This window comes from Athene noctua, chromosome 12 (assembly GCF_965140245.1).
Source record: "Athene noctua chromosome 12, bAthNoc1.hap1.1, whole genome shotgun sequence".
Taxonomy (NCBI): domain Eukaryota; kingdom Metazoa; phylum Chordata; class Aves; order Strigiformes; family Strigidae; genus Athene; species Athene noctua.
The window spans coordinates 5,131,537-5,145,241 of record NC_134048.1 but is presented as its reverse complement, the minus strand read 5'-3'; positions in this window follow the sequence as shown (position 1 = coordinate 5,145,241).

The following is a 13,705-nucleotide window of genomic DNA, read 5'->3' as shown; positions in this document are numbered from 1 at the left end:
GGGCACTGGCTCGGTGCCTACGTGGCTTTTTCTGTTCTGAAGGGACACTTGGAGCCATGCAAAGAGGCAGCAGCTCAGTGAGCAATGCTTCGGGCATCAGCAAGTGGAAATCAAGGCAAACAATGGGAGCAATTTGGGGAGGAATATACTGAGTCATTTTCAGCCTGAGTTTGGGAAAAGAAAGTTTCCCTGAATGCTAAACCAAACCAAATGTTCCAGGTCCCCTTTTTTCTTTTCCATTTTTCTCCTGAGAAAACAAAGTCCCCAGCTCAAATCTAAGCTTTCACCTGATTTCATTGGAAATCGGCAGGACTATGAAGTAATTACAGCTGAGTTCCCAGGTTGAAGACAGATCATGGTCTGGAACAAGGGGTGTACAGGTGCAGAAGCTGGCCCCTGGTTTCTGCTGAGCCGAGCCCCTGGGCCAGGACGACTCTGGGGACCGTCACCCACCTTGGGGACAGCCCACAGCTGTGGCAGTACCAACAGCTTCCCAAACAGCCCTGTGATGCCCCAGCTGAGGCTTCCTTGCCTGCAAAGCGGAGGGAAGGGGATGCTGAGAGCCTGCAAGTCTGAATTGCACAGATGAGAGGAATGGGGCGGGAATCAGCACCCTAAACACACCACACCTCGGCCGTTTCATGTCCCCGTCCCTTCGCACACCCACAGTCAGGTTTTTGTCCTCCCCAGGGATAATCCAGCTGGCATTACAGCCAAGCGAAATACTGCTGATCCCAGCCAGGCAGGCTGGGACCCCGGACGGGGTGGTGGAAAGGAAGCCAGGATCCCCATTTGGGGATGGACACCTTTACCCCCTGCAAGAAGACATGGGACATGCTGGCAGAGCAAGGTGGGGACCCACCACAGCAGAGCTTTCACCCCTATCCAGACGCTTTGCGCTCTATATGATTTCTTCTTGTTTTCCTGACTTTTTTTTCCAAAGTCAGGTGGGTTTGAGCCTTTGGGCTGAGGAAGAACCAGGGCCGGGGCTGCTGCGACTCTTCTCCCTCCATTAGCTTTCTTATTGAGTTGTCTCTTGCGCCATTCATGGCAGCAAAATCCGCTACAGGCATATTAAGGATTCTCCATGCAAAACTGATAAGCTGAAGCCTCATTATTATCCCGCAAAGTGATTATCTTCCCTTGATGAAGTCTCATATTTGCCCAATTTCAGATGGAAACCTTCCCCTTTTCAATTTGAGACTAACTCATTTCTTGACTCCTGGTTACAGTGCAAGATATCACAAACACTCGCGCCTCGGCTGGCTCTGATTTATATCGTTAAGAATCATTTACTTGCAATTAAAATGAGCCTTCAGGGCTTTTGCAAACAAGCCGGATTAGCTAACAGTAAAACATTTGCTTTTCGAGAACAGCGACTTCAGGCTATGAAAGTGTCTGGGAAGGGAGCAAACTAGCCGGAACTGCCCGGGGGCTGCGGGCAGAGGGAAACCAGAGGAACATTTCAAATTTCCCCATAAATCCCCCATATATACCCTGCAGCACCCCTGAGCATCGGGATGCTGTGGGGACCCTTGCAGCGGGGTGCTGGGTGCATCCCTGGGCTCAGCTCTGGAGAGCCCTGGCACAGAAGTTCCCCCAGCACCCCCAGCTCTTTCCCTCCTTCTTTGGGGAGCCCTTTGGGCAATGGCTCCTCCCTGCATCACTTGGGGCTCATCCCCCATTGCCCAGGATCCGAATGAATCTCTGTGCACAGCCACAGGGATGTGGGACCTGAATGCTACAGTGCAGGCCTCTGGTGAAGATGTCAGATCCTTCATAATTAATATAATTAGCAATAGGATCATGTAATTGGCAAACCCTGCTGCTCTTGCCTTCTCTTTTACAGCTACTCCAGGCCCTAAGCAATAAGAGGACAAACTCACCCCTTACACATTAAGAGACATACCAACAACCCTCTTAAAACATTAACTTGGCCAAATCCTGTGCATTTAGAATGCAAATAGTACAAATTCCGGTGTGGAGACCCAGCACCCTGGGCATTTCAGAGAGCTAATGAGGAGGAGCTGAGTCAGGTTAGAGGAGATGCCAGGCAGCCCCCTCTGCCCCACTGCAACCAGCTACCCAAGGGGCTTGGCATCAGCTGATGGAAGGATGTCAGAGCTCAACCACTTGGAGAGCAACCAGAAAGAGGGTCTTAAAATTGCTGAGTGTAAATATAGCACAAATCCAGCGCTGGGCTCTTTGCAAAAAGCTCCAACCATGCTAAAAACTGGACATAAACCATAGCAGGACGCTTGTGGAGTCGGATGTTTCCACTGTATTAAAAACTGGAGGGATTTTGTTGTGTGCCCTAGAGTGATGGAGGCACATGGAGGGGCAGGAGGTTATTCCCAGTGAACGGGGCAGCTTTTGGGTGACTGAGGCAGGAGGCAGGGCTCCTGGGACACTCTGAAAGCATCTGCTTGGGTGTCTGGGTGCATTTCAGCAAGAAATGGGGCTTTCAGAAAGAAACTGTGATTGCTCTGGGCTGCTCCGGCCCTGATGTAGGTGGTGCTGTAAAAGGTGTGTGTGTGGGGGGGGGCTTACAAAGGTGCTGGCAGCAATAAAATAATAATAAAAGTCTGGATGCTCTATGCCCCCCGTCTCTGTACGGTAGTTGAAAGATTTAAATGACTGCTAATTTTCAAATAGTATATTGAAGGGAGACTGGGGCAAAATAGAAGGTTAAATTTAATTCAGTTTTAGGAAATTGGTTGGCATGTTGGCACACTGGCATTTCTCAGCCCATCGCCTGACAAGCTGGATGGTCATGACAGGGGAAGGACACTGCTGCCGTCAAGGGCTCTCAGCGATACAGCTAGCACCCCATGCTCTTAAAAGAGCATAACTTTGGAGATGAAGCAGTCTGCAGTTCTTTATGTTTTTAAGGTGAGATTTCCCCATTTCAGGAATGGGAGAGGGCAGGGGAAGGCTGGGCTGGCTGCCCACAGCTCTGCAAACCACTCCAGGAGGAATTTTTCAGCCCGGCTGGGTCTGAGCTTTGAACAACGGGTTTCTTCCAGGCCTGGCCGTGAGTCCTGCCGGCTGTGGGGCAGCACTGTGCTTGGCAGGGCGCATTTTTATGTGCAGAGAAATAAGTGGTTGTAAATAAAAGCCTGTGTGCCAGCCCAGGCAGTGCAACAGAGGCTGAGCACAGCCCGCAGCAGCAAAAGCCGCTGAGCGCAGAACAGACCTGTGCCTGGCATGCATCTATCACACGCCTCCAACAGCAGAAAGGGCAACTCCCCTTCAATACCGAAGGGCAAAACTCATGAGAAAATCACCTGTACATTTAATTTACAAAAGCAATTAAGTTTATTCTCTCCCCTGGTTGCTGAAGCCGGGACAAACGATGTGTGTTTTTCTACTGTTGTGCACTCAGAAGAGCTTTGTTACCTCTAACCGCATCACTTCCTTTTTTTATTTGTCAAAATAAATTGCTTTTTGCATGGAGGTTGTAATCTCCAGGCTTTGCCAGGCAGATCAGCCCCCGGCCTCAGCCTCGCAGGGGGATGCATCCCCTCACCAGCTCCTCCGGAGCATCCCCGGCCAGCTGCTGGAGCCTGGCCACGGTGCAGAGGTGCAGCAGAGGATGGGCGGCCGTTTTGCAGCCATATTCCAAGGATAGACTCTGCCGGCTGGAAGAAATGCATCCTCATGGGAAGCACAGAGACCTCCCCAGCCCCAGCCCGGGGCTGCTGGTCTGCCCACAGTGAGGAAAAATCTGGACATGCATCTTTCCGAGCAGCTGCCCAGCAGCAGGTGGGGGGTATCCCCAGGTGCTGCTCACCCACAGCTGATGTTCACCACATCACGTTTTAAGGGACCAAAGCAGCTGCGCTTTGCTAGGGTGTTGGGGGATGGCAGAGCTGGCCATTGTCCTCAGCTGCTGGCTACAGCGAGAAACCCCCTGCACCTGTGAATAGCTCAGAGAGGGATCACCCAGCCCATAGTAAAGGCACAGAGTAGGCTGCTTTGTGGAGCACATACTTGCCTTGCCTGGTCCTAAAATCCTACTTGCAGCCAGCAAAGCTCTACTGAACCAAGGGAGGTGATGGTGCAGGTGCTGTACCCATGCTCCCGACCATCTGCCCTCTGTGTTGGGTGCTGTGAGGTCTCTGTGCCCTGTACAGCCCAGCCTGGTGTGGCTGTGGGATGGGATGGGATGGGATGGGTACAAGGGGAGCCAAAAGAGCCAGGGGGCTTTGCACAGGCTGTGGCTGTGCACCAGAGGTGAGTACATCAGCAAGTACCAGCTCCAGGGGCTCCATTTGAGATATTATGTCTCCTTTTGAAGCCTGTTTGTTTGGTGCTTCGGTAACAAGACAGAAACCTCACAACCTGAGTCAAAGGTGTTTATGTCTACTCTAATTAAGAAGCCTGAGGATGCTGCAAAGCTGCTGTCCTCCCTCCAGGCTATTGGGCTGGAAGGAAATTCAGCAGAAAAGGGCTGGACAGGATTAAAAATAAATCATCTCCTGCCTATTGCCATGAGAATGACCCAGGCAAGTCTGCCAGCAAAGTGGTGCTGGAGGCGGCAGGATTGGGACTGCCCAGGGGGATGCAGGTTTGTGTGAGCCCTGATGCTTGGTGACGTGGGTTTCTGTATCTTTCTGCTCAGAGGCTCAGCTGTTGTGGATTTCCATGGCATTGATTATGTGGCTTTTTGCACTGCTCAGGGCATTGCTGATGTAGCTTAGGAGAACCTTCCTGAAGGCAGAAAGCCTGTTTTGGGGAGGAGGGGACACGGTCCCCTGAGCCATGACCATGGCTCCCTGGGTGTTGGCGATGGATATCAGTGTGGAGCTGAGCTCTGCAGCTGTGGTACCTGACAAAAAGTAACCTGTTGCCTGTCAGGCCCTCTTGTGCATCCCCCCCGTGCCTGTCCCTCCCTCAGTGCAAACAGCTAAATGCTAGTTTTACAACAAATGTATCTTTTTTTTGTTAATAATATAAAATTTAAAAATCATTAAAGAAAAAGTTCATGGGAAAGCCCTGCCAGGCTGATGCAGAGAGCTCCTCTTCCAGGTGTGCATCCGTGATTGTACCTGTTCTCCATCTGCCAGGAGAGACGGGAGAGTGCCAGGGCCAGAGCAGGAAGCTGCCTGCACAGGCAGACACTAGCTCCTGGTCTGTACCACCCCAGCAGCCTCTCAGAGGCAGTTCTAACATTTACAGGCTTTATGCAGGATTTTATGTTGGTTTTATCTAAGTTTGGATGCATTTTCTGATGTAAAGGATGTGGTGTTGGGCCAAAGTCCCCCCCAGCGTGGCAGCCTATCCTCAGCAGCCCATGGCAGGGCTGAGGGAGGAGTTGAGGGTCTCCATCACCCGTAACTGAGGGGCTCAAGGTTTCTAGTGCTGGGGTTGCATTGGAGCCCTGCTATCAGTGAGCACTAAAGAAGTTTTTCTTTCTCTGAATTTGTCTAATCCCTTCTGAGCCCTCTGATGTGTTTGGCTTTCAGAGGCTGTGAGGTTCCCAGTTTGCAAGTACTTGGAAAATGCCCCTCCTTTGCTCACAGCCCTGATGGTTTGGCTGCTTGAGTGGGAAGGGGAAGGTTTTCCCCCCAAAGGGTCTGTCTTTCACAGCCCACCCAGGCAGAGCCCCTGCTTATGCTAAAATTCCCTTGGGCTTATCCATGCACCACAGCAGCTTCCCCAAAAGCTCTGCCAAAACCCTCTTGCAAATCGAGTGACAACCACATTTCATGCTCTTCTGCATCACAGTAAAACCAGAGAAAAGGTTTTATAGCAGAAAGCGGAGCAATAGGCAGCAGCCAAGGTGTGAGGAGAGCTGTCGGGGCCACGCTGGGGTCTCTGCCTTGCCAAGGGCAGCCTGCAGCCGAGCCACGCTGGCCTCCCCACAAGCACTGCAGTGGCCGTCAGCGAGCAGGCAGCTGGGGAATCGCGCCCTGACTCCAGCACACAGCTAAAGCTGCTGGTACTTGTTGTGGTATAACCTAGAAGTGATTACAACACTCTGAAAATCACCGTCCTCTCCTTGCCTATGGTAAAGTGACTTCCTCGGGTGACGTTTTAAGGATGGCCTGGGTGAGGGATGTGTGGCAGAGCAATCCTGATGGATCCTGACCTTCCTGGCTGTGCTTGGCATCTTGGGGTCCCACTGAGCTGCTGGAGCAGTGTCTTGGTCTGACACCATAAGTGGCCTGGGAAACTTTTCATTAACTTCAGGCTCCTAAAGAGGCAACCTACGTTTATATTTTGTGTTTAAAAACTATTGGAACACTCTAGAAGTCCATATTAATTGTCTGATTCTTTGCTGGTATATTAAAATAAAATAAAATTGGGATAATTTAAGAAACTTTCAAAGCATTAAAATGGTCAAAAAGGAGAAATGGCTGTGTGGAAAGAGAAGAGGGAGATGATCTCTGCTGGTGGGTGGTGTGTCTTGACCTAATTACCTGGGAGGTGGGGATCAAGAGACTCTCACCCATCCTGAGTCCACTTGGTTCTCTCTAAGGGAGCAACCTGGGCTCGTATAGACCCTCAAGCCTCAGGAAGAGGGTCTCTTCGATAGCAAGGTTAACATGCTGCCTCAGTGGGCTGAGGTTACTGCTCAAAAGGTAGCTCTTGCCTCCTGAAGACCTCTGAATGGGACACTAATTCCCTCAAGTTATCAGCCGCAGCTTCTTCTGATTCTGATTACATGAGGTATTTATTTGGTGACTGGAAAATTTGAACCTATAGAGTTATTAATTGTGACCTTAATCTGATCACTGCTTTGTTCCATTTTTAATTAGCTGAGTAAAACTGAAGTCATTTAACTTGGTAGTATACTTGCTTAAGTGCACGACTGATTGCATATCCTTTTTATATCCATCAGAAACACCAGGGACTGGCTCACTCCATCAAACTGCAACCTGGGGCATGAACTCTGAGCAAACCTCAAGTAATATTAAGTTTATAAGCAGGCTGCTCTGCTTCTGAGTGGCTGAGTAGTCCCCTACACCTGTATAGCTGACAGCAGGGGCCAGGGTGTGGATAAAATACCCTGGTGCCCAGCAGCAGGGAAGAAAATGGGAATTTGAAACCCAGTGACTGTGCAGTCGAGAACTGGCATTTTTCTGATCAGCACAAGGGACCACATCATCTAGACACGAGGTTTTGAATAGCACAAACCCAGGTGTTTTAGTGGGCACCGCACTGCTACTGAGCAGAGGGAGCTCAGCCTGTGCACACCCTTGTGGCTATCGGTCAGTGGAGACTTGCAAGCAGATGGATGGCTCAGAGTTATCTGCCCTCCATAATTTTAGCGATGCTCACAGGAAGCTTTTATCCCAGTATCTTGGAAGGAAACCAAAGCTGCTCGCAGAGGGCACGGGGCTGGGCAGTCCTGGCTGCAGCGCAGACCTGCCAGCATTCAGATATCCCCAAGCGCACAGGCCAGCTGGGCAGCAGGGCTCAGATTTTGTAGCCTTTGATGCTGACATCTGACGACTCACTTATGGTCCAAGGTCTGAGATTTCCCTAATCTGGGCTCTTGCTGCATTCCCAGTCCTCCTGGGTTACACGGGGCAAATCGTTTCCCTCATTTCCCCAACTGTAAGGTGGGTGTAATTGCTGCTGGTGGCCACTGCTGAGCCCTTTGAGAGCTGTGGGTTTGAAGTGCTCTCACTGGAAGGTTTACCATTGCTCTTTCCAGCTTCCCTACTTTTAGACTTGCACAGGGTTTTGGATGGCTCCTGCAAATGTGAGGAGATACTGTGGGGCTCTGCCTGCCCTGAAAATATGTGCTGCTGCTGCTCTGCACTGCAAAGTACCTCTTGCACTATCCCCCAGGGCCGCATCGGAGCTGATACAGCCACGGTGGTTTAAAGGAAGTGCTGCAGGTGAACATGTGGCATGGATGAGATTTTTAAACAGAGTATTAGCATAAGAAAGTGGCGTTAGTTTAATAAAAGGTCATTTTTTGCCCTTTTTCTCCCCTCCTGATTGCACTGCTGGCCCTTGCATGAGCATCTGTCCCTGGCTTTGGCCGAGCGGCAGCAGAGCCAGGGCGGCGGAGGCAGGTTGCAGCATGGCTGTGGTGAGCCCAGACCAGAGCCTGCGCAGGTTTACCAAAATTGCAATCGCACCTTAAATGGGCAGAGATACTGGGATCGTTAGGCACGAGAGTGCTAATGAAATGGAACCACTTCCCTGCCATGTTTTCTACTTTTTCCTGCTTTATTGCTTAATTCACAGCAGGGCAGTTCCACATCCATCCTCTCGGGACTGAATTTAAGCAGAACTGTATTTAATCACCTGTCTCATTAATCCCTAAAATTCTTTGTGCTGGCCTTGCTAACGGAGCTGTGCAGTGAAGCAGTGCTGAAGCGGGAAGGAATTAAACTTTTATCCTAGTAGAAAGACAAACCACCAGTTCCTCAGCTGCCAAATGCTGTACCCTTTACTGGTTTTGCTGGAGTATGGGGCCCAAAATCTCCCAAGTGCCCAAGCCTCATGTTGCAGATGGACAGATGCTGTGGAGCTGGAGCAGGGCAATGCTCCCCAGGGACAGGGCGATGCTTGTCTCAGGGCTGCACCAAAAGGGCTTCTTTCTGGCGTTGGCCCTGGGCGGGCCCTATTGTGGCATGGTTGTCCCTAACTCATGGGACCACCTCCAAGTTATCTGGGGTGTTCCCTTTGCGTTGCACCTTTTTCCCTGGAAAATGCAGGTGGCAGGACCAGTCCTCACTTGCTATGGGGCAAGGGGTGGCCCCCGTGTCCACCAGCCCTGGGGCTGCAGTGGGGAAGGTTGTGGCTGCAGAGGATTGTCATGGTTACAGGCACTTTCCTCATCATCCTTGTGGTTTGTAACCACTGCTCAAGGCGATGCACCACAAAGCAACCAGGCAAAGGTGCTGGGATTTCAGACCCCTCTCGATGCCCAGGTTCCCCAGGATGGGGAGGATACAATCTGTTCCCCAGGAGGGAGTAGGAAGAAGGGGACTCCACTTAGTGGCTTCATTCACTTCCCTAATTTAGGCCAGAAGAAGGTACTTCATTTGGCTTCAAACCACCCTTCCCCATCGTCCTTCCCATGCCACCACCTGTCCATGATCACTGAGCAAAAACAGTAGGCAGTCTCAATAAGGGAGAGACACTCTGCACAGCCATATTATTCATTTATGTTCAGAAGCCACACAAAATTCTTCCAGCCCCTGTCTAGCAGTCACATGATGCTTGCTGTCTTTCTGTCCCCTGGCCTCTCATCTCTGCCCCTTCTCATCTGTTCTTGTTGCTCCTCATGTCATATATCACCCCAGAATATGGCCTCTTCCTTCACTGGGCAGAGACCTGCAATGCCCCCTCCCTAGGCTGGGCCCTTGGCAAGCAGCAGCTCTTCCAAAACACAGGGAAAGAAAAACAAAAAAGCAAGTTTGGGCAGACAGTCCTCCTCTGGAGGAACTCCCACAGGTTCCCTTCTAAAAGCTGTTAAATCTCCAAAGCATCCCTTGGTCACAACGTCTGTGGATTTACAAAACCTGTCCTTTCTCCCTGATCTGCCAGAAGCCAGTACTTAAGGAACCACCCACCCCACCTAATTGGTGTTAATTAGCACCTAGGCATGAAAGCAACAGTTGGCACACATCAGGATTGTGATAATCTGGGTTTGACCATGTCCCTGTGTGAGCTGGCTCTACTTTGGGGTGCTTGCACCCTGCTTTCAGGCACTCCTCCTTCTGCCTTCTTCCTCATTACCCCATCCAGATCTCATTAGTCTCAGGCACTGTGCAAGCAGTGGGTGACGGGGACCAGCACGCTCTGCTCTGGCAGGACAAATGAGGTTGTTTTTTTCCCCACATTTCAGCTATAAATAATTGAACATTTTAAAAGTCCATTTCTGCTGCAAGACTCTAGAGGAAAGGGTTTGGATCTGATATACAGATATATTTTTAAGCAATGAGAGATTGATTTGTGCTACTCCTGCCCATCTGACACCCGCATTCAGTCACCTCGGAAAGGCCCAGCCTGCTTCTGCAAAGAGGAAAAATTGCTGGCTGCCGAGCAGCCCGGCTGCAGTACTTGTGCTCGGGGACATAGCGGTGTCCCAAGCCCTGGCAATGGCACCTGGGAGATTTGCTGCTCTGGACAGGGCACAGCATCAAGTCATCTGCTGGAGCCTCGAGGCCTTTTAACTGGCTCTTCCTGTTGTTGCTTTCTGAAAATAACAATAGTGGAAGGTTTATGTTCCTTCTTTTTTTTTCTTAATTCAGTCAAGCATTTGCAACAATTAGTAGTTTTCTACTGTCTAGGTGTATGGAGGCTGATCCTTCTATGCGGTCCTAACTCCGGCTCTCTCCATGCTCTGGATGGCACCAAGACCTGCCCAAAGCAAAGTGTGAGCTCTTGGGGTGACTGGAGTGCCCAACTTAGTGCCCACAGCACCCTCTCCAATGTCACCTGTGGGTCCTGCTAACAAGCTGGTGAGCAGAAATACGTTAAAGTTGCCAATATTTTCCTGGAAAAATCCTGAAATAAGCAAGTACCAGGTATATATATATATATTTATTTATTTATTTATTTTAATCTAATACAGCTGTATGCACAAGATGGGTGAGACACTATATTTTCTGGAAAGCCGCATGGACAGACTTTTCATGCCTTGTGACCTGTGAGCCAGGCTCAGGCATGCTGCAGCAAGTCTATCCATTCTGCCTACACTTTGAAGCCATGTAACTAGCCCAAGATAGCTCCTCATCCCCAAACTGGAATTTCTCTGAATTTGTTTAAACCATTAGACAAAGTTGGTTTAGACAAGCAGGGAAAGGGTAGGAGAAGAAACTTGGATGTTTCTGAATGAGAAAGCCAGGGCAAGGCAACCACACCCTGGCTGGCTGGATCCAGACGGGTAGTGAGATTTGAGCTTTGCATTTCTACCTCTGTATCAAGTGTGCAGACAAATATCCTATGCAGTGACCAAATTTCTGGAGAGCCGGGAGCAATTGTTCAGAGGCATGGGAAAGCCCCAGACATACCATGTAGGAGACATCATTGAACCCAGCAGGATGCTTTATAAGTCAGTGTTCCCTTTTCCTCCCTCACATAAGAAAGCAGAGATCAGCAGAAAAAAATGCTGGGTGTGATGCTCATCCTCTTGCTACAATACCACAAGAGGTGGGAAACCCTACTAATTTTTCTCCCAGTTAAAAAGGATCCTAGTAAAAGAATTTATTCAAGTCTTGTTAGAAAATGCTGCTTCATTCTTCCCCCATCCCAGGATACAGACATGCAGCATGGCCACTTGCCCATGCAGACAAGCTCAAGGATGGGGAGGAAATGTGATTTTTCCCTGATGACTTTCCTCCCAGTAATCTTAGCTGCTATTTGTAACGGCAGCAGATACCACATCCTCAGACAAAATCTGCTTTTTCAAGTGATGATGTCCCTTTTTATAATAAATGCTGCCAGCTCCCAGAAGTGATAGCTCACAAACAATCAGCGAGAGGACAACGGGAATGCTCTTTGAGATGCTGTGCAGAATAGATCATCCACTGTACAGCAACAAATCAAATTTAGGGAGAAAGAATTTGAAAACAAATTACCAGCAAGATATTTCAAGCTGACAGCAATTTGGAGCAACTTAGGCCTGTCTGGTAAGAACTGTATTCCTTTTATTTCCCTGTCAATAGCAGCCACCTTATAAGATTGGTTTCTTGTTGATAATTCTCTTGTCTGGAACAGAAACTCCTGAGTACACTTAAGTTGATAACTCTCTCTTTGATCACATTTCGCTAGCAATGCTTTTCACCTTGATGACAGGATTTCTCCCTTTGGATGAAGCTTCAATGCCTAAAAAGCCACGTGGTTGTGGGACTTCCAGTCTCAGGGCCTTCTGGTGCAGTGTGGGCAGTGTGGCCCAGGGCTTGGACTCGGGGCTGGGCACGGCAGGGACACGAGCTTGGACTGGAGCTGCACGAACCTGCTCTGCCTCAGTTTCCCTGCTACTACAACGGTATAGAAACTGCTCGTATGTATTCCTCTCTTAATGGAGAGAGACAATTAGTATCTGCTAGTAATACCTTCCCCTCAGAAATGCTGAAACATGAAGGATTAAGGGTGCTCCTCCATGCCAGCCTGCAGCATGAGAGGCGAGGACATCACCTCTCCATGTGCCTAGAGGAGAGATGTGGAGCTTTGCAGGGTGTGTGCGAGTCAGCAGGAGCACACAGGGAAGGGAATATCAGATATGGTGCAACCACAGGCTTAACGTGCACACACAGCCCTGTGCCTTCACTCTGGGCCCCGAGCAGGCGGAGCTCAAGGGCAGTGTGGCCAAGAGAGACACTTGGGTGGAGGTGAAGTCGGGAGCGATCCCGCTCTGCACGCGTGGGACGTACATTTCTCCAGCATCCGTTGACATCGCACTGCGGACTCATCTCATGCTGAATGTGGTGCTAGATGTGTTAATTATGGAGGCAGGTCATTAATGTCCGTCAGTAAGCAGGTGAGGACACAGCAGGGAGGAATGTTGTTGGGGGTAGAAAGGAATGCAGCAGTGCTGACATGCCCCGAGCAGGAGAGACATAAAAAGAGTGTGCTAGCCTGTAATTTGCCTGCAATTTCTCCTCAGGAAGCAATGAAAGTTTACGACTAGCCGTGGCAATGCCTGTGTATCTCTTCCAGAAAGTGGCAGATAAAAATAGGTCGGAATTACACTGAGAAAAAGAGAGTTTTTGACATTCCTTTGAAAACTCTTTGTGGCCAAGTGCTCCCAGCCTATTTTGGCCAAGTACTTAGTGAGAGGGATGCCAGCTGTAGCTGACAGTCATGTCGGTTGCCCTCAGTTTAGAGCACGCCAGGCCCTGCTCATCTGCCGAGGGAAGTCAGCTGAGCAGAGCGATTCGACTAGTTTAATCTTTTGAAACAGAAATGAAGGGATTCGTGCTGGTTCAGCAAAGCCTTAGCTCCCCTCAGGGGTCACGTCAGCCTTGGGACAAGAGGACTGTTTCCACGTTTACTCAATTGTCCCAGTTGGTGCTTGGGGCCAGATTTAACCTTGCTGAAGCCTGCTGTGATGCTCCTGAGCTTCCACAGCACGTGAATGGGAATTCGGTGCTCAGAGTGTAGGGTCAGGTGCTGTCAGAATGGGATTTGTTTCCTCCACTGGCTTCTGCTTTGTGTCTAGCATTTGGGAATAACTTATGTATCAGGAGGGAGGAAAGCCTTGATGGTTTAAATTTGTAGCTTAAGTTGTGGTCCTTTAACACCCTAAATTAAAATCACTGGGTACTTGTTTTGCACTGCATCCCCCCTGGATAAAGAAAGCAATCTGTGATGCCTATTTATTCAAGCGGTGTCTTAGAAACTAAAATCTTATTGTCTGTTCTCCATGGATATGAAATACTCAGTGATGTAACAGAGGCTCCATTTAAAATTAAGAATTTTTTTCCCCAGTGCCCTTGGCTAAGCTTTCCTTCCCTGCACAGTCCCACCTCTCTGGGAACCACATTTCAGCGGTGCTGTACGCCCTGCCCTTAGTCTTCACAGCATTTTAGGATCTTTCCAGATGGAAAGTGCCATAGAAATGTAAAATCTTATTAATTAAAGGCTGAAATAGATGCAGTGTGTGGAGGTCACTGACTCATGCAGTAGGATTCTCAAGCTTCTGCTATGCATTGCCTCAGGGCACTTTTTTGAATGTTCCCTTCTCTGGGGCTATGACAGTTTATTACACAAAGGCTGTGTGAATCGGAGG